Below are 26804 nucleotides of genomic sequence, written 5' to 3'. Positions count from 1 at the left end.
CTATTAGTCTACCTGTTAGTCGCCTTAATATCACATTGTTGGCCTATTACTTAGTAACTTAAATTTTTTTGGTAAAGTGGTGGTTTAACATTGACATCTTAAGTTTGAACACACCCGGGGAAGCGTATTAAGACTATTGGGAAATTCTGGATTCAAACTTCACCCCATGTGGGTAGTAAGGCTATTAACTTAAGTATCAATCACTCGATATGCATTGTCTTGGATAAGGGGAAAGAAAGAAAGATTAGTCATGGCAAAAGTGATGCTAACATATAAGGTTTAAAGTAATGCTCTCAAATGAAGAATAACATACTTTTGTGCTAAGCATTTAAGTGCAGTTTAACACATAAGTTATGTCAATATTACTTTTTGCAGCAATGAATCACAATATTACTTATGTGGACCAGCATTTTTCACATGCGTCCCCACTCGATCGGCGATACTCGCTTTTTATTTGTGAAAAGTTAATTTTTGGAAAAAAAGTTGGAGTCGCCACTTATTTTATCTCTATTTTAAAAGGAAAATAAAATAAGAAATAAAATCCAAACAAAATGATTCCATAATTTTTGGAAAAACATGTCTCTAAAAAACCTGAGTCTTGGTCTAGGGATCAGGTTACTTATTGGGAAGGTACCTCTAGGAGGTAGCACCCCTCTAAGCCCTACAAAGGTCTCTACTAACTAAGTTGAGGGGAATGTGACAATTAATTAGTTAATTATAGATACCTAAGTAAGCTAGGTGATTTCAAAAGAATGACATGCTTAATAAAAAAACCAATCACAATCATGTGGAAGATTTTGGGCACGTACCTAAACCACTTCTCAAGCGCTATCACAAAACATTCAAGGTTAGTTTGGAAATATGACTCAACATTTGTTTTATCCAAGCAAATCAAGCATATATCAAAACACCCAAGAATCACATCATGTGTGGATATAGTCATCAATAACATATATGTCTATAGAATTCTCGAAAATAGGTGGGAAAGAGCGTACCTAGATAGCAAGTTGAGCACTTCAATGGGAAGCGAGGTTAGCTCAACAATAAATATAAAACAAATTCAAGCATATCTCCAAGAGGAATCAAAATCAATTGAATACCAAACAATCACCTTTAGAAACAATATTAGAGAAGATATCAAGAATGTTGGACCCCCCACCATGGTCCTAGTTGATTTTGCATGAGTTGATTCTATGAATTCTATTGTTTGGAATCATGAAGTTTGTTCATACTTGTTAAAAACTCAGAAAATCATGAAGATTATCAAGGAAATGCATGCCTGAAGGAAATTTGGCAGCAAAAGTTGATTGAAAATGAGGACTTTTATTACCTAAAAGAAATCTAAAGATGAATTTTCAAAGCTGGAATTATTCAGTTAAAAAAAAGATTTGAAAGATCAATTCAAAACTGTAAATTCTCAATCAATGAAGAAAAAGGAGGAAGAGGTGTGCACCAAGATGGCCAAAGAAGTGGAACCAGAAATTCTGGATAGAAGAAACCAATTCGCTACAAAAATGTCCAACCGTCCAATGCTTCAACTTAAAAGGCGACTCGATTTGTAATCTCAACTGGATTCTCCTCAACAGTAGTCAAACACTGAATAGGAGGTTCAAAATTTCTAATTCTTTGCACTGACAGGTTTTCTGCATTCCATATTAAATTCTCACTGTTAAAGTTTCATCATTTCTCCTTCTCAAGCTTAACCATTTCTCCCTTAGCGAAACTAGCAGACTCAATATATATAATAGGTTCACTATCAAGCCTTTGTCTGTGGATATCATCTAAATTATTCTTCTTTAATTCACTAATCTTAGAACTTCCCTGTCTAGAGTTCACGGGAACTTCTATCTTTACTTCTGTAAACTCAGATCTAATTGACATACTAACATCATTGTGTCGGTACTTTCGGCATTGATCATCTTGTGGGACATGAAATTCAGTAATTACAGGAACCAATACTGCAGAACTTTCGCTTTCAGCAAGAAGAGGTTAGGAGAGCTGCCCTGTTCTCATGCATTTTGATGAAAATTGTAAGTTTTCTGAGGTTTCAACAACTGGACGAGCCTTTGAAGTTAATCTAGCTGTCTCTATAGTATCATGGGATTTACAGGGTCCAGCTAGAGGAGTTGTCAAGCTAGGATCAGAACCTGGACAAGTGCGCGCTCTCAACTGTGCCTGCAAATAATTCTTGACAGGGATGCATACAGAACATCTTGGGTCCTTGCAATGTTTGTGGTGCCCTTTTTGAACTTTGGCAAATGCCTTGAAGCTTATTTTGTTCTAAAGCTGGTTTTAGTACTAAATGATCCAGAGGTTAGATCAGTTCTCCCTAAAAAATTATTGAGTAGGATGTAACTTCTCATTTATAACCATTGAGAGAGGCAACACATGTTTCCCAGGTTGCGTAATCTCTCCCTCTACTGCTGGAGAAACAAGGTGATCTTTCACATCAGCTATAGGAGGTGGTATTGGTGGGAATAAGGCCAGGCCTTGTTGAAACTTCCCCATCTCTTATTGCTCTCAAGACCATCGCTGTTGCTGCCATCTGAAAGGTTCACCACATAAGGCCTGGGGTAATGTGACGGAACTGTACCAGCTGGTCCAATTAGCTAGGAATTTACAATAGGGGAGCAAAACTTCCCAGCAGACGAGGAATCTGTAAAAGAAGTTGAACTGCCTGAGAAAGTAGCTGGAAGCAGGGGAAAATTGGTCCGAGAAGAGAATAGTGGATATTGAAATGGGGTTGAGGGGAAGGGAACTGCAGGAGAAGGTGACAATACAGGGCCCCTGTAGACATCAGGATTAAATGGGGTTCCACCAGTCGAAAGACCCATTAGTTGCAACAATTGGAAATAGTTGCTTCCTATCAGGCATGATGGATGGAATTGTGACAGCTGAATATTGTTTGCCGGAGGAAACCAAGATGAGAAGTTCCCTATGTCTGTATTCTTCATTCTAAGGCAAGCAACAGGTGGCTGGGATGCCATGCTACTTTGGGCATGTTGGCTAAAAGATGATGGTTCAGCACTTACCTCATCAGGAACAGGTCCATTGTTCAAATCAAAGTCTCTTCGGACAACTACCTCACCATTAGGAAATCCAACCGACGAAGAAGATTTAACTGGCAGAAGGGGAACCGCCAATCTATGAGAGTTGCTTGCTGAATGATGCCCCATATCAGTCACTTCATCACTTTGGTTCAAATCAAGATCAAGACCTCCAGAGCAACAAATGGGTGCAGAACCCATAGGTCTGTCATGTGCCAAATCACGACTACTAACAAGATCACATGTAGAGCTTGTCTCCTGAGCAGAGCTTCGAGAAGTCATGTCCTCGAGAATTCTTTCATCGGGCATATTCAGGTCAAAATCCAACAAAGGACGATTTTGTTTACCACTGGTAGCGTCAGATGGAACATTCAGTGCATTCAATGGCATCTCAAGTGTCTTTCTTGGTTCAGCTGGTCGGAAAGCACTAGTAGCAGCGGATCCTTTCCACCCAAGTTCCCCTTTACTCCTTAATAGATCATCAGGAGGAACAAAAGGCCCTTTAGCAGCAGCAGCCACTGTAATTGAAGCTGGAAGCCCACCGAACATTGAAGAAACAGGAAAAGGCAATGGACTAATTAGATGAACAGAGGCTGAACATCCAGGTGTACCTACATTTACCGGTTCCCCAAATTTCCCATCATCTGCATTAAAACCTTCATTCAAATCAAATTCCAGTCTTCCATCCACATCTGATCCCCCTGTAGCTGAAAAAGGAAGAAACATCTGCAGTGGTGGAAGCACATTCCTCTGTTTCATCCGCTTCATCACCTGGCAACTTGGATCCTCTAGGCCTTACAAGCTGTTCCACTTCTAACACAGGAAATGTGGGTGATTGTTTGTAAGGAGCTTGCCCACTAGAACAGTTCTCAAGAACCTCTTTATTTCCTAAATTCTCTTCCATAAGTTCCCTCTTGTGATCAGTTGCTGCTGAATACAAACCAGCCACAACTCGATTCTCAGCAGCAGTTGAAGCATGATTTTTTGGCTCAATTCTCTGTTCTTCCATCTGATTAGCATGATTTGAGACACAAATTTCATCAGCCTTTTCAGCCTTCATTTGATCAACATTTTCTGGGACCAAATATTTACCTGAACCAGAAGGAAGTGGCACTTCGTTTTCAGTTCCTTTCACAAAGTCCAAATGTATCATGGAAGCTGGTGGCTTTTGCTCTGTATTCAAACCTTCATTAACATTATTCTTTTCACCACCAGGTTCTAATGATGCATATGATGACTGTTCTTCCTTTAATTCTACACAGGGAAGGACATCACTGACTTTCTCTTCAGCCAATGAAGAACTGCTCACCTTTGGTTTAGTACCTGGAATACCATCAACATTTACTCCATCAGCAGCTGCCTTCTTCTCATGAAGTTGTTTCCCTTGTTCATCATCACTGCCTTTTTCTGTTGTGCTCACAGGGGATGCAGTCACAGAAGCACCAACCACTGTTTCATCTGATTTTCCGTTGATTTCTGAGCACAGCTCTGAAGTTCTTACTAAATCAATACTGGTAGAATTAATATGTTCATTGTTCTATCTGTTAATTAATGCATGTTTAGGTAAATGATGCAATTCATCCTTAGCCCAAAAACCCTGCTTCTCAGTATCATCGGTGGGACCGTAGTTAGACTGACTTTGTTTTCTCAAGATGTCATCTCCTGTTGGTTTTGATTTCGTATCATTGCCTACAGAAGAATCTTCAATAACAGCAGTATTTCTTAGTGGAGAATCATCAGGTGAAACTGACTTTCGTTTGGCCATTTCTCCAGCAGCCACATTAGCAAGCAGATTCATTCCGACATCATCAACAACTGAAACAGATGCATTAGCCTCACACTTGGCACAACTTTCAATTAAAGCATTCACGGAGGTGAAAGAAGCCTCAACCAATTTCCCTGACTTGGGTTCAATTCCTAATGATGACGAAGCAGTTTTGATTTTCCTAGTGTCATCACCAGTCCTGGAGCGCTCTTCATCGGGAAGAGTAGCAGGTGACCCATCACCTTCATCAGACCCAGTCATTGCATCTTTGAAATCATTGCTTTGCCATGACTCAGTATTCGCATCTGAAGTATTATTATCTCGATAAACATCACTCTTTTCCTTCAGATTACGATCAGATTGATCATGCTTCCCTGAAAGCACGGGAGAAGATGCCTGACTGTTCACCATGGAAGGATCTTCAAAAGATCCACCACTCGCACTTTCTGCAGGACTGCGGCCTCGATTGGGGATCTTGACAATCAGTTTGTGACTGTTTCCGTCAACAGTGGGGACATCAAAAGCTTTATCGCATGTCAATCCAGACTGTGATACTTTTTATGAGGCAGGATTTCTTTGAAAGGAAGAACTTCTACTTGAACCTGTTTCCCTTTGCACTCCAGACACAACAGGCCCTGGATAGCCATTGACTGATTTCTGATGCCGTGAAGCACCACCAGAGGTCTTGCTCACACTCATTGACATAGCTGTCGAGCTCCTAGCATCTTCCTTCCTTGAGAAACCCACAGTTTTGGCATGGTCACTCGAACAAGACTGACTATTGTTATGAGATTGACTAGAACTGCTGCTTTTCTCATCCCTTACTGTCGTTAGAGGAGGATCAGAGGCATTACCAGCACAGCAACGCGGGTTTGACCATCCTTTAAGCTAGTACTCACTGATGCGGGTGATGTTGCTGATTTTGTAAATCCCTGGGATGCAGACCCAGACTTGGCAATTTCCCCCTGTACAAGCTTAACTGGAGCTGTTTTAGATGAAGAAAGTTGTGTGACTGAGCTCTTCATGGCAATCTCAGAGGAGCCTCCAGAGTGTCTGTTCCCACCATGAGAAACTTCAGAAAGACATGGCCTCGAAGACCATGCAACAGCCTGACTTGAACCAGACTTCGCATCATTAATATTCATTTCTGCCTCAACACGTTTCTTCCATGTATCAACTAAACTCCTTGCTTTTTTCTGAATTTCTTAGTTTTTATGACTACGTAAATGATTAACAGATTTGCCAATGTTACACATTTGAAGGGCTTGAAGATTCGCAGGCCGCTTATCGAGTGCTCGAAGTAAAACCAATAGGAATTCCTCAACAGATTTATCACTATCCTTGGGGCTACTACCATCACCAATCTTTCCTTTATGTATCTCTTGGAGCCATTCATCCAATACAGGCAAGCCCCTGAGCTGGACAAATCGACCAAGGCAATCATACTCCTCTGTGGCAGCTATAACACCTGCAAGAATTGAACGACCAATCAAGTCTATTTTCTTCTCAGCTCTCTCAGGCTGCATGAGTTGCACAAGTCTCTCAACCCCTTCTGAATCAACAAGCCCTCCCATTTCTGTAATTTTAGCAATCTCAGATTTCCAAACGCTCTCTGGTCTAGAGTGACCAGAATCCCCATCATCAGTTTTTGAAGGGCGCTCACGTTTAATGGGCTCAGAGCCCTGATCTCCACACTCCCTTTTCTTGAATCTGTCCACCTATCTCTCTCCTCTCAATGTGTGTTCTCGGTTCTTCTCTCTGCCCAAAAAAGAAAATCCTTTTTTTTAAACAAAAAAGAACGAGCCTTCTAGTCTGAACCCAAGTGGTAAATTGATGCAACACCTTCATGTTGTTATGTCAATATATCATTGAACCCTGCACTTGACTGGCCTTCGCCGGATCCATGGATTTCTCCCTCCTGTTTTGCGATAGCAACATGCTTCTGAACAACACCATTATAAAACTACAGATTTTCTCAATGGTGGAATCAGGTTCCTTCTCATAGGCATTTCTTCAAACAACTCCCATGCTCTTCACTCTTCCCTCAGTGTACATACCCTGGAATGATTGAATCCCGAGAGGCCACATCTCTAATCCCCATATGAACCTTCAAATTTGTATTACAGTAACCAGATTTAACGAGTACATAAACAGCCGACAAGCCCCTTGGACAATCCTCTCTAGATCCCATATTGTGATAGCAATTCCAGAATTTTGGAGCATTTAATCCCATTGCTGAAACTCATGACTGCATGCCCAAGCCTTGGAGTCACCCCCATATAAAGAGTTGATAACCATGTGACGGGTAGGAAGAAAAGCAAAAATGAGTATGGTAGAGAATAGAGGGAACAAAGGGAGAACAAACATGCGAGATCAAAATAAGAGAAAGCCACATCTCATGAATTTTTTAATGGGCTCAGGCTAGTGGGGAAGATCACAAACAGATTCGGGACAAAATAAGTGAGCAACCAATATCAACAAAACAAATTGTGCCCCTTTCCGTCCTCAGAATCCTCATCCCTTTTCAACATCCTTTCTCACACACACACACACACACACACACACACACACACACACACACACACACACACACATATATATATATATATATTTTCTTATTTTCCTTTTTTTTCAATCTTCCCCTTCAAGCAATCCTCCTAATTTCAAACTCCCCTCCAAAACCTTCCAAGGAGAGTCCCAATTTCTCTAAACTCCAATGGTAAGTTTTCTTGCAAAAGTATGAAATTTTTTAAAGTAAATAATTGAATGAATAACTAAATAAGTAAACAAATTAGAAAACAGTAAAACTATAATAAATAAATAGGTTAATTAAGAAAAATAAGAAAAATAATATAAAAATGAAGATAACAAATAAAAATAAACAAGTGATTGACAATAATAAAACTAAAACTAAAAAATGAAAAATAAACAAATAAATAAAAACTGAGCCCCACAAGCCATGCAATCATGCAAGTCATACAAGTCACGCTAAAAATGTCTTAATGAGCCAAGAGTGCCTAAATGGGCCTAAGTAAGCTACCCTAAAAGTCATCCTAAAAATGGATGAAAAACCTAAGTCTAAATTAGAGCTACCAAGGGTCACAATAAGGGGTTAGATAATCCCTCAACCAAAGTCTCCGAGGTGACTCAGAAAAAGATAAGTTGTACGAGTAGTAATGGGTCATCAGGAAACTACTGTGGAGCATTGGAAGTGAACTTAAAGACATGTGTTAAAGGGACAAAATTGAGGGTTTATAAATTCTTGTTTCACTATTATACAAACTATTGTCTCCCTTATTACGTTAAAGACAAACTCAAAATTTTTGTAAACAGGGGTATAGAGGGTGTAGGGGCAGGGGCAAGGCCTCTTGATAGTTTTTTGTTCTCCATTAAATTGAGCAACTTCAGAAAAATCCTAGAGAAACAACATTTTAGCTTCTCATAATTTACCCCTATTGGCTCCAAGGCTTTTCAAATTGGTTGATGGAGTTTGCAAACTATTGAAAGATGACTATTGCAAATTGAGAAAATAAACAAAACAATGAAAAAAGAATAGAAGAGAAATGGAAGTTCACTAAAAGTTTCCAATTAATAAGAGTTCAACCTACAAACCTCTTGTTTTTATCCCTTACATGCTTATAACAGAAATGTCAATGTGTTAAGTGGCAACTGGGTCATTCTCCATGTAAATCATACAAAGAATAAAGAGCGAAACTTACAAAAGAAGGGTATTCTACTAGTTGGCATCCATGCCCTATGGATTGCATCTCTATTGTTCTTGTGGCCAAACTTTGTTATAATTCCTACAACAACTAAAAGCTCTTTCTTAGGAGGAGTCTCCTTATTTTCTGACAAGTTCTTTGAGATAAAATCTTCTTGCTGTGCTGCAACTAACTCCATCTCAAGGGTTGCTAACTTCTTCTGCTATTCCTATAAAATTGAAGAACCATCACCATGACCTCTAGATTATATTTTATCTATTATAACAAAAACCCCAAAAAAAGAACCCCACATAAAGGAAGGATAACTATGATTTATTTATAGTGTGTCATTGGCTCATTGCACCTGAAAACTATTAAAATGGAAAAACCCATTTGTGGACCTCGCATTTTGGCTCATGCATCTCCACTCGATGGTGAGCTTGCTTTTTATTTGAAAAATTATTTCATTTTTAAGAAAATGACTTGAAGTCGTCACTTATTTTTATTTTATTTTTAAAGGGTAAACAAAATAAGAAAGAAAACCCTAAGTGTGACTCTTTATTTCGGAACAGGTGATCTGTAAAAAACCAAATCGGGATCGAGGATCAGGTTACTTATTGGGAAGGTACGATAAAGACCGTAACATCCCTTTAAGTCCCAAAAAAATGGGTCTCTACTAATGAGATAAAGCAAGTATGATGATTAATAATTAAATCAATGGATACTCAGAACGATCATGCACATATGAGAATCAAAACACGCATAAGAATGGCTAGAGTGAGAGTGGGTGCATACCTTGGTAACGAGTCATAATGCGCTATTAAAAAAATGAGGTTAGTGCACGACAATGAACATAAGATATGATTCACATGTCACTAAATCAAATACGAAATCACTAATGACACACCTGACACTTCACTCAAATTCATTTTTATTTTAAATAAAACTTCTTTAATGTTGGGCCCCCACCAAAGCCCAATTTATTTTGGTATGAATTAATTCCGTAAATCCCATCACTTGAAACTATCAAATTAAATTCATGCTTATTAAAAATGTGAAAATTATAAAATTATTAAAAATCAAGGAGGATTTATAAAAGATGTTTGCCAGAAAGAAATGTGGCAGCCAAATTTGTCAAGGAGTGAAAAATATTTAAAATCAATGAAAAATAAAAAATAATAATAATAATAATAATAAAAGATAATATAATAAAATAAAATGAAAGTAAAAATGAAACTGAAAATAATAGTAACAATAATAATAAATAAACAAAAATGAAATATGCATGCCTGGTTGAAAATGGCAAGGGCTGATTTGTTAAAATGGGGTTTATTTAAGATCAATAAAGAAGAATGAAGAATTAAAATAATGTAAAAACGAGATTTTATTTTTTATTTTTTATTTTTTAATCCGTTTTTGAAAGTTTGCATGAGAATAGAGGAGTGGAGCACGTGGGTTTCAGGAGTGGCCCATTAAAGGTGGCCACGCATTTCATGAAAGAAAGAAGGTGGGTCCCACGGTCAGATTTTGCCTTCCTCACCTCTTTTAACACATGCATACAGCCGACTGTGCCAGATAGTACAAGAACAGCAAATGCGAAGTTTGTTGCATTCCCAATGTTCTAAAAGTAGCCTCCTTGCTTCCAACCTCGCATATGCAACAATCAGAGGGGTCCAAGAAATCACATCTCTGTCCTGCATTGCATCGAATACCCAATGTCCACAATCCAAACACCCGCATAAGAATACCCTTTGAAGTTAATATCCCCTGAATCTGGATTCCAGTCATGCTGATAACTGAATTAACCCGATATTCTCGCATCTTTGTAGCAGCAACAGAGATAGGATCTGAGGGTGATACTATTGCCACCTTGGTATTTTCCGAAATGATAGTTGACAAAGCAAGCTTGAACATCCACTCCCTGAGCATTTCGATAAAACTATACGGAGCAGAGAAATTGCTTTCCCATTGGCGTTCTGCCCCTTCAACAGTAGCCACGATTGCACTACCATGCTCCGCAACCTTCTCCATTCGGGATATAGCATCATAAAGGCACTTTGTAAAATCCAATAAAGCAATAACTTCACCATTTTCTGCTATAGGAAGGTGCCTAAACTTGCCTTGCACCATTTTTTCAAGAGCCTCAATAGCCAACGAATCTGAGTTGACCAAAATTGGATGCCTTGTCATAATCTTTGAAACTGCCGTCTGTTCTGGCCTCAGTTCTTCCACTATAACTCTAGTGGCGATATCCTTGTCTATAACAATTCCAGAGAGAATCGCATTTGAATCTGTCAACAAAACAACATCCACTTTCCGAGCTGACATCATTCGGCATGCATCAGACACGGTGATTCCTTCAGGAATCATGAGGGCTTTGGACAATCTCAGTTTATTCACCGTTCTCACACCATAAACCAAACAGGTAGGAGATGAGGCTTTGGCATCAGAGCTTCCATTTTCGGCATGAACCTCCTTCTTGGAGGTGATGGAAGGGCCTCATTCTTGGGAGAGGTTGGTCCTCCTGGTATGTAGAGCAGCGACATAGCTACTTATCTTGGATCAAAATCAACTGGAAACAAGGAGGACAGGGTTCTGAAGAACTTTTTTATTTTTTTTTATTTTATAAAATCATCATATAGGCTCTCATGTGCAAATGTGCATGACCCAACACAACAACATTGTCCCTTGTGCCAGTTGCCCTAATGAGAGCAAGCTTGTTTATATACATACAGCCTACAAGTGTTGCACCAGCAGCTGGACCATGCAAATTCCGGTGTGCTTGCAAGAATCTCCGTGTCGCGAACTATAAAACTGTAGATCAGTGGCTGCTGACCCACCATTTGAACTTTGTTGAGCACGAACACTACCAGAAACTTATGGAGGCAACTCCTGATGACAAACAAGGCATGAATTGTACTGAACCAACAAAAGAACAGTACAGTCCGAGTGAGATATATGGTTACATGGGTTCCCAACGGCAACGCCCTTGAAAACTCTAGCGTCGTCGCTGTGAACGCTATCTACCGGAACGTCAATGCTCTCGAATTCACCAATGTCTCCATGACATTGGTCGCATTGATGGTGCCAATACTCTGGGCCAAATAAAAACCCGAATAACAGCGCGGCGTAGGAAAACTATTTATTCTTCAAAATCAGTCCAGGCAATTTATTCTCGGACTGGCAATGCATTTCTGAGTGGTCTATGATGGAGCATTTGGCTCAGGCTTGATGAGTGTAAGAGTACCAGTTTGGTGTGCAGGGTATATTGCTGTAGCAAATGATAAGAGCATGATGCACAGTGCTTTGGACTGGACGGAGTGCATTCGCTTCTGTTAGCGTTTTCTCAAGCACGTCCTCAAACTCGAATGGAGCCCATATTAAGTAATGATCGAGATTTTGTGGGAAAGAATGCACCATGCACATGGAGCTTGTCTCTCAGGTGGGTTTTTGGAAAATGGAAATGCATGGGGGGTATGGTAGACGACCATAAGTGCACGCATGATGGGGATGAATATGAGAGGTGATGAAATGAAGGTAGCCTCGCACGTGTGGATTAGTGTTGGGTTGAGTCAAGAATAGTGAGAGAAATGGATTGATGGGTATTGGAGGGGTGATAGGAGTGGATTACGGAGTATTGGAATACGAAGATGTGGGTATGGAGGTGATGGACATTGGTGCGTATGAAGGTTAGAAAGGATGAGTACGGGCTGTTGACAAATGGGTACGAAGGATATAAGCATGGAGTTAGTGGAATGGGTAGTGGGGGGTTGGTGGGAAATGAGCATAGGAAAGATGAAACCATGGATGGGGATGGATGTGTTGATTGAATCAGCAGCTAACAGTGAGTATCAAAATGATTCCAGAGGGATATTGTCACAGATAACCACCCCAGTAACAATGTTTGTAAAACCACCACACTTCTATGGGGTTGAGTTTTCCATTTATACATATGTATACAAGACAGAGTAAAGTTTGAATATAGAGATAAATTAGAAAAGATAATTACAAATGGAAACCGTATAACAAATCAATGGAAACCGTATCTCCTACGATCAAGGAGAATGTTGTAAATCAAGAACCGATTTATTGGAATCCTCTATAGCCCCCCTCAAGCTAAGAGTGGGATTAACGCAAACTTGGAGCTTGGAGCGAAAGAAGACATAAAGATCCCGTGAGACACTCTTGGTGAAGACGTCCGCCAGTTATAAGTGAGACGGAATGTGTTGAAGACGAAGGGTGCCAGCAACAATGAGCTCACTGAGGAAATGGTAATCAAGGTCGATGTGCTTGGCGCGCTTATGGGACACATGATTGGAGCTCAAGAAAATTGCACTCTTCTTGTCACAAAAAAGGAAAAGCTGATGAGTTAAAGTAACCCAAAGGTCACGTAGGAGATGAGTGAGCCATAAAACTTCAGCAGCAGTAAGGGCAAGAGCGCGGTACTCGAATTCGCAGCTTGAACGAGAAATCGTCGGCTATTTCTTGGCACTCCAAGAGACAAGATTATTGCCAAGAAAAATTGAGTAGCTAGAGGTGGAGCGTCTAGTGTCCAGGCAACCAACCCAATCTGCATCTGAGTATGCAACTAAGCCTATTGAAGAGCATGAAGCAAACTTGAGACCAAAATGAAGTGTTCCTTGAACATAGCGAAGGATTCACTTGACTGCCTGAAAGTGAACTTCAGTAGGCGCGTGGAGAAACTGACTTACAGAGTTGACTGAGTGAGCAAGATCAAGACGCATGATTGTTAAATACTGCAAGGCACCCACTAAGGAGCGATAAAGGGTCGGATTCGCAAATAGAGTACCTTAAGAGGAGAGCCGTTGAGAGACAATCATGAGAGAGTAGTAACTGGTTTACTGTCCAGCAGTGGGGCACGGGCCAAGATATTAGTAGCATATTTAACTTGGCTGAGGAAAAAACCGTATGGAATGTAAGATACCTCGAGTCCAAGAGAATAATTCAGTGGGCCTAAGTCCTTGACAACAAATTCAGAGTGCAGCTAGGAGATAAATCGATTGATGAGAGTAGAGTTATTTCCGGTGAGTATGATGTCGTCAACGTAAAGAAAGAGATAAATAAGATCATCGTTCTTAGTGAACACAAATAAAGAAGTGTTCGTGCGGCTGCAAAAAAAAACCAAGTTTTAGAAGAAATGAACTAAAATGTTGAAACCAAGCATGAGGTGCTTGTTTCAAGCCGTAGAGAGCCTTCTTTAATTTGCAAACATGAAGGGGATGGTGATGATCAACATAGCCCAGGGGCTGCTCCATATAAACAGTTTCATGAAGAATGCCATTGAGAAAGGCATTTTTTTTACGTCAAGTTGATGTAGGGGCCATTTGTGAGACACGACAAGAGAGAGGACAACACGAACTGTGGAGGCTTTGACGACAGGGATGAAGGTGGTCATGTAATCAAGACAAGGAAGTTGAGTGTAGCCCTTTGCAACGCACTTTGAAGCGCTCAATGGATCCATCGAAAATAAATTTAGTTCGAAAAACCCATTTGAAACCGACAATATTAGTATTGGAGGGCCGAGGAACAAGATCCCAAGTATGATTTGTTTAAAGCGCCTTGATCTCGTCGTCCATGGCAGCAATCCAAGCTGGGTTTTTGGCAGCTGATTTAAATCCTTTAGGCTCAGAGGTGGCAAGTAGGGCATGGATCAATGGAGAAGACTGCACAAAGCTGAGATGAGTGGGGTGGCGTGGGTTGAAAATTTCGAATTTGGCACTTGTAATCATGGGATGAGAGGTAGAATGAGCTACTAAAGTAGTGGTATGAATCAGGTCCATGGGAGCTACAGAAGGAACCAAGGTCGTAGCAGAGACAGGTATGGGCGAGACCACAGCTAAAGAAGATGTGGACTTTGTAGCAAAAGAGGAAACCTACAAGGGCTCAACAATAGAGTCATCTGCACAAAAATGGCAAGGAGGAGAAGGAGGGACCTGCATAGTAGTAGGAGATGATGTGCTAGGAGATGGTTCAAGGGCGCAGGGTTCAAAAAAATTTGAGAGACCAATGTCAACAATAGAAGTGGCATTGGAAGTATTTGAAAAAGGGAAAAAATGTTCATCAAAGCGAGCATGCCGTGTAATATATGTGCGTGAAGTGGTGGTGTCAAAACAACGAAAGCCTTTATGTGTGGAACTATAACCAAGAAAAATACACGGTAAGCTACGGGGAGAAAATTTGTGAGGTGCATAATCCTGTAAGCATGGGTAAACACGATAGCCAAAATGATGGAAATTCTCATAATTAGGAGACTTACCAAATAAAACTTCAAAAGGTGAAAGACCATCAAGAACAGGCAGAGGCAGCCGATTGATAATGTAGGTCACTGTGCTGAAAGCGTCAACCTAATATCCAAAAGGAACGTGGGAATGAAAGAGGAGACCAAGGCCAATTTCCGTCGCATGACGATATTTGCGCTCAGCTCTACCATTTTGGAAATGAGTGTATGGGCAAGACATTTGGTGGTGGATGCCAAATTGTTGAAGATGAGATTGAAAACGGTTGCTTGTAAATTCGACACCGTCATCGCTTTGAAAAATCTTGATTTTGGTGGAGTATTGATTTTCAACCAATTTTTGAAATTGGAGGAAAATATCAAAGAAATCATATTTTAATTTTAGTGGATAAAGCCAAGTAAATCGAGAGTAATCATCAATAAATAACACATAATAGTTAAATTCCAAATTAGATTTGACGGGAGCGGGACCCCAAATATCGCAATGGACGAGACCTAAAACAACATTAGATCAAGTAGTATTCGGGGAAAAAGGCAAGCAATGGCTCTTAGCGAGTTGACAAGTAGAGCAAAGAGAGGGAGTAGGCAATAAAGAAGTGGGAAATAATTGTCATTTTTTATTCAAAAGAGATAAAATAGAGTGATTTACATGACCAAGGCGAGCATGCCATAATTCAAAGGAAGCATGTAAATTCTTATTTCTAAGGACAGAAACAAATGCAGAGTGACCACGTTCCAGCACATACAGACCACCTTCTCGTTTACCTTTTGCCACTGTCGTTTCCTGTTACTCGATTCTGTACAACAAAATTATCATGAGAAAAGGTGACAAAGAGAGGAAAATCAGACGTGAGTTTGCTTATGGACAATAAGTTTTTGGTAAGACGTGGAACAACAAGAACATCTAAAAGTTGAAAATTGGAAGAGGGAGAGAGCGTGCCAATGTGTGTAATAGGAAGAGAAGCACCATTTCCTACCATTACGTAATCCTTACCATGATAAGGCTCAACCTTGTCCAACTGAGAAGGATCAAGGGTCATGTGAGCGGATGCTCTGGTATCGGTGAACCAATCATATTCCGAGCCATTAGAGAGAGAACAGGCTGTGGTAAAACCTTTAGCAAGCTATGTCGTAGGTTCGGCACGATCGTAACAACTCCTGCATTGATCAGTAGTGTGACCTTCAGTCTTGTAGATTTGACACCGAGAAGTATAGGAGCCACATTTACCACGTCCAGGGCCATGGCCTCCATGGTAGCCGTCACGAGAACAACGAGACTTGGAGGAACTACCACCCCGAGATGAAGAAAAAGACCCATTGGTGGCAGTAAAAGCAGCAGAGGAAACAGGGAAAGAGGACTCGATTGACTTCTGGAAAATCTCAAAGCTTTCAGCTTTGGGAACCAAGTCTTTGAAAACCGGTAATGGGGTGAGAGACATCTGGGCAGTAGAAAAATTAGCAAAATTAGCACCCAATCCTCTGAGATACCAGTAGACTTTGTCGGTATCATCCACCAAGCAGCCCATTGCAGTGAGTTGATCGCATAGAGCCTTGAATGAACGAGAATATTCAATGGCACTTCGGGTGCCACGCTTGATGAGTTGCAAATCATCTTTGATGCAAAGCTCACGAGTCTTGGAAATATGGCTAAAGGAATTTTCCAAGGCAAGCTAGACATCACGAGCGGTGGTGAGACTAAGAACTTCGGCCATGGCTTCTTCAGTCAAGGAGGAGAAGAGGAGACTGAAAAGACGTTGGTCTCGAAGTTGCCATGCCACATATTGAGGATTCGGTTGAGAAGAAGAAGAATCAACGACGATAGTGATTGGAGGCACCACAACAGAACCATCGACATGGCTAAGGAGATTCTGACATTGAAGAAGAGGGAGAAGTTGATTTCACCAGAGAAGATAATTTGTGGAGGAGAGTTTAATAGTGACCATTTGGATCATGGTGTTGAAGGAGAAGGAAGAATCGGCCATGGAAGGATGAGGAGGTTAATCCAAAGACGCTCTGATACCATAACAATGTTTGTAAAACCACCACACTTCTATGGGGTTGAGTTTTTCCATTTATATATACGTATACAAGACAGAGTAGAGTTTGAATACAGAGATAAATTAGAAAAGATAATTACAAATGGAAACCGTATAGGAAATCAATGGAAACCGTATCTCCTACAATCAAGGAGGATGCCGTAAATCAAGAACTGATTTACTGGAATCCTCTACACCCAGAAACCTCAACGAATTGGCCACCCTTAACAATTTCAAGCTCAACATTTGGATAATGGACAATGAAACCAGTGACAGCGGTTCTTCCTCAACAAATACCCCAAATGCATGCTTCTTGACCCAAGTTAATCACAGCCGGTTTTGCATGCAATTGAGGCAACATGTGATTTCAGAGATCCAATAGGACCTGATGCACCAGAAACCTCTGATGAATTTAATGGGCCTGAAGGAATGAGACCAGATGTAATCAGGCCTGTAGTGGAGAGAACCAGGATAAATGGTCCAGAATTAGTCTTCTGCAGCTTCTTTTCTCTCAAATCGATCAAGGGGCTTTCTTTGAATGGGCTTTATGAACCTCCATTTGTCCAGTCCAGTTATCAGGATCTCAGTTGTAGGTGACTTATTGAAACAGTCATCATTCTCAGCAACCATATTGATTTTTCTTATCAGGAATTGCATACACCATTATTTATTTCATCAAGATCTTCTGTTTTAGCATCTCTTATAGAAATACCATACATCCAGGATGAATCAGTGCGAGAACTTAGACCCATTAACCACCACACTATAGACTGCCAAGTTCAGCTTCAACCCACTTTCTCCCAATCTTGAGGCCTTGAGTATACATTCAGGGGAAAAACAAGGGAACAAGAGAATAACAACAGGAAAAGAACACGGAACCTTCAACAAACATGCTGAACCCATTTCCTCATTTTATCCATGGGTCCAACAATCAGTGGATTGAAATGAAAAATGTTTGCCAGAATAGAGTATAAAATATAGCAAGCTCTTCAAATATTAAACCAATAATCACCAAACCAAAGCAACCTAACAAGCAGAGTAGAAATCACAGAGAATGAGACATGAGAGATATGAAGAATGAAAATACACGGGAAAACCATAATAACCATACCTGAAAGTCTCTTCCTCAACTAGGTGTCTTGGGCTGCAGCTCACTGCTCCATCTCTGGTAAGTGCTCCACTCAAAATCCCTCTCAAAAGACTGCTACTAAAGCAATCTTTTCCTTCTCTGGTTCTCCTTCTCAGTAGCCAAAACTTCAACAGCCTCACTCTCTCTAATAATCTCCTCTTGACCCCTCCAGAGAAAAGCCCAGAAATACTTCCACACTTCTCTATCTCTCTGCAACTCCTCATCGAATATCCCACCTCAAACGTTCCTCTCTAATGACCTTCTCCGTCTCCCATCTCAAAGTAACCTCTCCCCACCCACCCCCCCCCCCCCCCCCCCCCCCAAAATATCTCCGAAACCCAGCAACAAAATCACCTTGCTCCCTCTCGCCAGAAAAATCTCTCGCCCTCCCTCCGGAAAAACTTCCCCTCCAAGAAAGACTTCTCCCCCTCGGCAGCTAAAGGATCTCTCTCTAAAAAACAAAAATCACCTCTCCTTGCTTAACGGCCTCCTTCCCCTAGAATATTCTCAAACACGTGTCACTTCCTTACTGCTGCTCAATCCACTAACGTGATTCTCTTATGACCTCTCAGGAGTCGACACGTGGCTGTCTCCAATCCTAGCCCGTGGCAAAACATGGGCTGCATGAAAATGAGCCTCAAATGGGGTCTACACCATTATCTAGTCCATTACTCTGAATGATTAATTTCAAAATATGAAAATCGGTTGGTATCAAACTCCAATTGTTTCAATAAAAGAAAAAAAGAGTAAAAAACAGAAAGAAAGAAAGAAAAAGGCATGAGCTCATGCAAATCACCGGTTTATTTGGCATTGCAATGTAATGCTGTAGAACATATAATTAATCTAAACCATGATGGACTGATTTTGGTTCCATACAATGTCAAGACCCCCTTTGTATCATTATAATTCTATAATTTAAACTCGATAACAAAATAGTCCCAATAAATGCATTAACAAACTGTGGGGAAGAAAATTTGAAGCTACAATTGAATAACAAATGGTAATGCACAAAATTAAAGATAAAAAAGCATGTGACCAGTTTTCCCATCAAGCTCTTTAATCAAATCAACCCTATTCTCAAAATCCAGCTATAACCTACCAATAACAGATTTCCATAAAAACATTTTTTTTTTTTTGAAAAAAATAGACCAATTATAATCAAAAACCTAAATTAACGAAATTAACCACACCATGGGCACTATTATAGCTAAGAAACGAAAATCAATTCATAATACGAAACAGTGCGAGAACTCATCGGCCGATGACATAAATCGATGCAATGGTGGAGAACATGGCTAGCATGAGAACCGAAACTTGAGATCTGGAAGCTGAACCAGATAGCCGGTGATTTGATCCCCAACTATGCATTTCTTCATTGTGAAGCGAAAAAGACAACAATCTTTAGAGACCTCTCATGAATGGCTGGGCAACTAGGTTGAATTTCAGGTTATTGTTTCTCTTTGACCAGATTTCGGCTCCAAATTTGAAATACACGAGTATTTCGAAGAAGAAAAGAGAGAATAGGAGCTAGTCGTTGATCTAGGCCTCGTAGTGGTGAGGAAGTTAGTGATGGTAGTAATGTAGTTGGAGAAACAATTCTTTTCGATGCCTAAAAAAAAAGGAACAATTCACTAGACATACCATAGAGTTTTAGGACTCTGAGAGCCAAATCTCTTAGGATCTTACCATAACACCGGAAGGAACCTTTTTTTAGCAGATGTTAAAAAAACATTACCAATCAATGTCATGGTGAGCACTCAGTTAGTACCTTTAGATCTCATGTCTTATTTAATCATACTTTTATACTTGATCTTATTTATTTGTATCTTTAGCTAAGAGTCTAAATTAATTTTATCAAAGTCAACAATCAAGATAGAAAGTCAATAGGTACCACTTTAATACCTTAATATTTTCCAATCTTTTAACGTGGTGACCACTTACCTCATTATGGTTAGCCTAACATAATTGGGTAATAAACTATAAAGGTCTGACTAGCCTCTAGCAAAAAGAATAAGCTTCATTTATCATATTCTCTCACTCATATTCCCATATTCATTTTTGCATCTACTCTTAGCACTTCCTTTTCTTGTTATTCACTGACTTGACCATAGGAGATGTGCCGGATGACTACCCAATCATCTTGTGTTGCAAGTTTGACAAATAGGCTTGTGAAGTAGTTCATGAAGGCATCAACAGAATAGATATATAACAACTAGTAAAAATATATTAACTTTGAGAAAAAAAATGTATGTGAATTCTTTCTACTATTCTATAACCAATCATTTGTGGGTCATATCACGGCATGTGTACCTTCCAAATCTTCATTTATATTACTAGGAAAGATAACATTGAAGAAAACTAGAGTAAAAAAAATAAAATAAAGGAACTAAAAAAGGTTAACCTCACCAAATTTTAATAAAATCTTTTATTAATTTCCCATTTTCTTTACTTCTTTTCAAGATTAATAAATTTTAATAATTCTTTTCATTACTTCTCAAACCTTATCCACATTTATAAAGAGGAATCAAAAGTTTGAAAATAAAATGTAAGAATTTTTCGGATCTTCATGCTGCAAATAAAAAATAGATTAACGAATTTTGACAAACTATTAGTGTTTGTTATTTTGTTTTAAATCAATAATCATAGCTTTGAAATGTCTAAGAGTACTTTTGTTATATTTGATTTCACGAAAGTAGAAAAAAAAATTATAATATTATAATTTAATCATCATAAAATTAAGAAATACAAATAATCAAAATGCCTTTCTATCTTTACCATATTAAATCATAATAAAAATAAAACATAAATATATTAATATTTCTAATTATATTAAATAATTATATTATAATATTTATTATTAAAAAGATATATCATATATAAGCAAAATATAATTTTACTTCCAATGGTTGTTTATTATCTTAGTGTATTTTTCTACCTATATTATTTTCATATTTATTATCTTATGCATGAATGTATATTTATTTAAAATATCTATCTTATTATAAATAAATGATATAACAAAAGAAGAAATTGGCCTAATACAGTTGCCTGAAGTACCTCTTAGATTAAAATAAAATAATGATAATAATAATAATAATAATAATAGTAATAATATATTATATATTATATATTAAACCACCATTTGAATTTTTTGTCATTTTCTTTTCTTGGAACCTTTCCCTTGGGAGAGTGACCTTAGAGCTTAATTGGTGACATATGGATTCCTCGTTTAAACAAATTGTCCATGACATGTGGACAAGAGAAGGATTTTTTTTTTTTTCTCAATGACCAAAACTTTAAAGATTTGGTAATTACTATATTTGAATTAAAGAGTCCATTATACAATTTTATTTATTTAAACAAATAAATAAATATTTGAAGTGTAAAATCTTTTCTTCTTTGTGAAACCTTTTTACCTATGGAATTGTTTTGTCAATCCCCTGGTTAAAGGAAGTTAACCTTATTTTTAGGTGAAATTAGGGAATTAAATTTTATAATTCTTCAATATTTAGTTGTTTAATTCAAAGAATTTGTTTTCTTAATTTTAACGACTTGTCTTTTTTCATTAAATAAATTTGCTAATAAGAGAATATTTATTTTTAATTATCTTTTAGCTTTAATTGGAAAATTTGATTTTATTTGTAAGATTAAATTTTCTAACATTCCAAATTTTTTCACGTGTCGCATTTTCAATATATGTCATATGTCAAATGTATGTGTGATCCATCACTTGTCGAACACAAATTTTATTGAATCGGGAAGCCACAATTTTAAAGATCAATTTAGTGATAATTTAATTGTAAGACCAAATTTTGTAACATTCCAAATTTTGTCACGCGTCACCTTTTTAATATATGTCATAGGTCAAATGTATGTGTGATCCATCACTCATCAAACACAAATTTTGTTGAACTGGGAAGTAACAATTTTAAAGATCAATTTAATGATAATTTAATTCACTAAAAATTTTGATGTTTACACTATTTTTATTTTTCTTTATTTTCTCTCTCTATTTTCTTCTCTTACAAAAAAAAACACCTAATTCACTAAACAACAGATGGTCAATTCATTCAATGAAAATAATCAAACCATTCTAAATGGATAGAGTTTAATTCTTTTTTTTTTTAACAATTTCAATTTTCAAAATATAAAACGGAATCAATGCATTTCGATCAACAATTCATTAACTAGTAATAAATCAACTAAACTAAAATTTATATACAAATCAGACAAAGCCTCAAACTAGGTTGAAATGAAAAATAAATAAGGTTCAAGTTGTTTACTTTAATATTTACATTTCTCAATACTCGATCATCCTCTTAATTTCAACATTGGGCTATAATAGAGAATGTACATCTTGGTTTTGTTATTAAACCAAATCTAGTTCCACCAAACCAAACTAATTAGTTCAATTCTTCATACGTAAAAGCACATAAGACACTACAAGGAAAAAGGTATATGGTGACATTTATAACGAGTCACCATAAACATAAGGTGTCACTACAACATAGCGTCACCTTCTCCACTGACACCATAGAGGGTACCAATTGGTGACGTATTTGGAAGTAACACCAAAGTAGATAAATGGTGACCCATTCAGAAGTGACACCATATATTTCTAGTGATGATAGGGTGTCACATTAAATACATCATCTTTGAGTTATGATGTCACATTAAATGCATCACCTTTGAGTTATGGTATCACATCATTGTAAATTATTGTGGAATATATGATTGGTTTTAGTTGTTGATTTTTGTAATGCTTATGAATTAATAAGATTAACCTGTTTATATTTTGTCCATAAATATAACAATCATATTATATTTAACTCATTTTTCTATAATGTTTCTGGAATAACTCATAATACATTGATCATCTAATAATATTTGTATATCAAATGTTCACAAAAGGTTAGTACGTCCAACATATCAAACCCATCAAAACTAAAAAAGAAGAGTGAATACATACCAAAACATGATTTAGAAATGTTAAAGATCCCAAGATTCATGTATACCTCCATTTCATAAGCATAAAACCGGCTAACCATAAAATGACATAGAAGTCCCATCTAAAAATCTAAATTTCTCAGTTGCAATTAAAGTAACGTTTATGTCCTACAACGTATGACATAAGAGTTGCATTTAAAAACCCAAAATCTTGTTGCCTTCTTCTTTCTTTTTATTCTCCATTTCACCATCCCAAGAGTGTATACCTGCATTTCAAAATTTAATAAGTTTTAGAGATTTTTATTGAAGAAAATAAACATGGATCTATGTTATCATAAATGAACAAATCTAAGAATTAATTTTTTTTTTCAAATAGAAACATTATTCAAAGAATAAGCATTACTATACAATACCTATGGAAAAATTCATGTAGTAGCTAAGGGACTCACCATGCATGGTGATCATGATGCATCAACATGATTCATGATTAGTTGTAGCACAAAAGTAGCCCATTCTCCTCTAATTTCATCGAATTCTACTTGAGAATATGTTTTTTTTATTACCAAACTGAAATCAAATAAGAAAATAACATTAAAATGCATAACATTTGGAAGCCTAAAACTATGTACAATTCATTAAATAAGTAATACCTTTGAAGCAATAATTGTAGGATAAAAAATTATCTCTTTAATGAATCTCATAACAAAGTAGCCACATTCGAACCCTCCTTCTTGTCTTGGACACTAATCGATCAATTATAAAATAACATTAGTACTTACATATATAAATGGTGCAAATGCATAAGCTAATGTGTAAAGAAAAATTTTTGGATGTCATCTGCACTAGTTGCTAAGATGGCTCCCTCTTAGATGTTTTCTTTGCAGATATTCGAAGAGCCCTATGTAAATAAGTTCAATGGGTACATTTTTAAAATAGGTAAATGTTATATGTTTTAATATATATAAATAATAAAACAAATGTGTTTGAGGTGAATGTATTTTTTTTATTTAAAAATAATACTATGAAAATTAATAAGAAGAACTTACATGTTTACGATATCCTTTAAGTCCTCACATAGTTTGTGATGCATAGGGTCAAGATAGTGGACTATCATTTTCCTTGGCTCAAGCACTACCTAAATATAAACCCTTTAAGTCCTCATATCTATTTCTATTAACAAAATATAAAAACTTTCCAAAACTCAACTACTTAAATATAAAAACAAAATCAAATAAAATATCTAGCTAATTGGATTTTAGAAACTAAATAAACTAAATATAAAAACTAAATAAAATATCTATGCCCATGAATTAATTGAAGAGGATAGAAAGACACAGAGAGAACATGGCTATGGTTATGATTTCCATCTTATCATTTCCTGTCAATACCACACATGCCCATTTTAAGGTTGGACACTACTTTTGTTGTTGGACTTGGAAAGGGAACTTCAAAATTGAAAACATAAATAAACCCTTATGTAAAAAAAAATAACATTAAAATATAATTGAGCATTAAAATATTTACTCTCTTTCATCACTTTCATTTGAATATTAATAATCTCTTATTGAGATAGATACTTACAATTTTAAAAAATAGAAATTCCTAATAATAAAAAATATAAAATTTCTATTTCTATTAACAAAATATAAAAACTTTCCAAAACTCAACTACTTAAATATAAAAATAAAATCAAATAAAATATCTAGCTAATTGGATTTTAGAAACTAAATAAACTATAAATAAACTAAATATAAAAACTAAATAAAATATCTATGCCCATGAATTAATTGAAGATGATAGAAAGACACAGAGAGAACATGACTATGATTATGATTTCTATCTTATCATCTCCCATCAATACCACACATGCCCATTTTAAGGTTGGACACTACTTTTGTTGCTGGACTTGGAAAGGGAACTTCAAAATTGAAAACATAAATAAACCCTTATGTAAAAAAAAAAATAACATTAAAATATAATTGAGCATTAAAATATTTACTCTCTTTCATCACTTTCATTTGAATATTAATAATCTCTTATTGAGATAGATACTTACAATTTAACAAAATAGAAATTCCTAATAATAAAAAATATAAAAATTTCTATTTCTATTAACAAAATATAAAAACTTTCCAAAACTCAAATACTTAAATATAAAAACAAAATCAAATAAAATATCTAACTAATTGGATTTTAGAAACTAAATAAGCTATAAATAAACTAAATAAAATATCTATGCCCATGAATTAATTGAAGATGATAGAAAGACACAGAGAGAACATGGCTATGGTTATGATTTCCATCTTATCATCTCCCATCAATACCACACATGCCTTCCCGGATTGGTCATTTTGGGGTTGGATACTCTCAATGAAATTCTATATCTCATTCCCACTTAGATACAAACAGAAAAATCATTCTTTTTTTTTTCCTCTCTCGTTTTTTAGAAAGGATGAAGATTATGTGATAGTATATCTTAAAAAAAAATTGTACCTGTCACACTCACACAAATACATATTAAAAATCATTCACTTTTTTCCTGTTTTTCACTTTTTTTTTAAGGACTTGATCACGTGTTTGGTTTAGATTAAAAAAAATCAATTAATCTATAGTTTTTTCTTCCATACTAGAAGATTAAACCTAAATTTTTCTTCCCTACAACTCAAGAAAACACAATTCACAAAAACCATAATACAAAGATGTTGAAACAATTAATATAATGGCATTAATAAAAGAAAAAAAATGATAGATCCAAGAGATTTTGGGTTACTTGAGAGTCCACAAAGTGAAGAATGTCGGTTTTGAGCGTGTTGACTATGGATGGGTGAGAGAAAAGGTTGAAGAAGATCATGATTTTATATATAGGATTTATATATTGAGATTTTTTGGATTGTGGGTGAGATATGGAAATAATGGGATTTTTATATAGTATCCATCATTATTAATTCTAAAAGTGGGCTCATTAAGTTATAATACTTAAAAAAAATTATTTTATATGATGTCACTTCCCAAAAAATGACACTATAAATATAAAATTAATATCATCTAACTACCTCAATTGAAGATTTTTTATATGATGTGTCACCTTTATTAATTATAAACCCTATGGTGTCATTATTTTAAAAGTGACACCGTAAATAGTGACACCATAAACTATTTTTGTAGTAGTGAGACTAATTTGATTTGATTTTATACTTAAAATTGAACTAATCAAACCATGCACACCTTGGGTAATTGTCCACACTTTCACTCCTAAACTTTTATAATGGAAAATTTGTCTTCTCTTTAATTATCGCAAGCCCGGTAAGTGCTCGGTTAGAATAGATCGAATCGAAACATTAGAAAATCCACGAGTGTGATTGCATTCAAACAATACAAAAATTGAGTCTTTGTTTTTTTTTTCTTTTCAATTGAGGGCCGGCATGTTTTGAACCTTTCTTTCTTGTCCATTTTAGGATTGAAGAGAGAGATAGGGAGAGATAGAGAGATATTTCATCTTTTCAATTGAGAGCATGTTTTGGACTTTTCTTTTTTGTCCATTTTAGGATTGAAGAGAGAGAGAGAGAGAGAGAGAGAGAGAGAGAGAGAGAAAGGGCCTGCTCCCACACATAAAAATGCAAAACTTGACCCATGGCCTACTTTTGGGTCCAGCTCCTTGCAGTTGTCTCATGCTTGCTTCAATCGTCTTGTAGATGTGAGCAATCTCTGGCACCAGGGGATCATTAGGGTTCGAGTCCATCAATAGAGAACAAATAGAAAGCAACACCTGAATTGCAAACAACCACCATTTTACACACTACAAAATGAAAACAAGCAATTTAAACTATTTAACCGGACCAAAAAGGGTGTTCTTTTTCTGGGTATATGAAAATTCTTATAGCTAATTATTTGGTTGATTGAACATCTATTGGAAGGACAAATTG

General features: G+C 36.8%; 2 long non-coding RNA genes and 2 pseudogenes across 3 annotated transcripts; all 4 read right to left on the bottom strand.

Annotated features, from left to right (window-relative positions):
• Positions 1-1714: 1714 nt before the first annotated feature.
• Positions 1715-4580, bottom strand: LOC132253727 (uncharacterized; annotated as a pseudogene).
• Positions 1818-11059, bottom strand: LOC100241595 (uncharacterized; annotated as a pseudogene).
• A 5741-nt stretch (positions 11060-16800) lies between these two features.
• Positions 16801-18220, bottom strand: LOC109122732 (uncharacterized). The gene is made up of 2 exons (XR_002030247.2): positions 17917-18220; positions 16801-17831 (listed from the first exon to the last, which is right to left on the bottom strand). It is a non-coding gene; the product is annotated as an uncharacterized LOC109122732 (long non-coding RNA).
• A 4680-nt stretch (positions 18221-22900) lies between these two features.
• LOC132253658 (uncharacterized) lies at positions 22901-23676 on the bottom strand. Of its 2 annotated transcripts, XR_009465566.1 has the most exons (3): positions 23532-23676; positions 23295-23448; positions 22901-23147 (listed from the first exon to the last, which is right to left on the bottom strand). It is a non-coding gene; the product is annotated as an uncharacterized LOC132253658 (long non-coding RNA). The 2 variants fall into 2 exon arrangements; XR_009465567.1 differs by having other exon boundaries at positions 23295-23676.
• Between the last annotated feature and the right edge of the window lie 3128 nt (positions 23677-26804).

Source organism: Vitis vinifera, chromosome 1, assembly GCF_030704535.1.
Source record: "Vitis vinifera cultivar Pinot Noir 40024 chromosome 1, ASM3070453v1".
Classification (NCBI taxonomy): Eukaryota; Viridiplantae; Streptophyta; class Magnoliopsida; order Vitales; family Vitaceae; genus Vitis; species Vitis vinifera.
The sequence above is the reverse complement of the archived record's forward strand: the minus strand, read 5'-3'. Positions and strand labels throughout refer to the sequence as shown.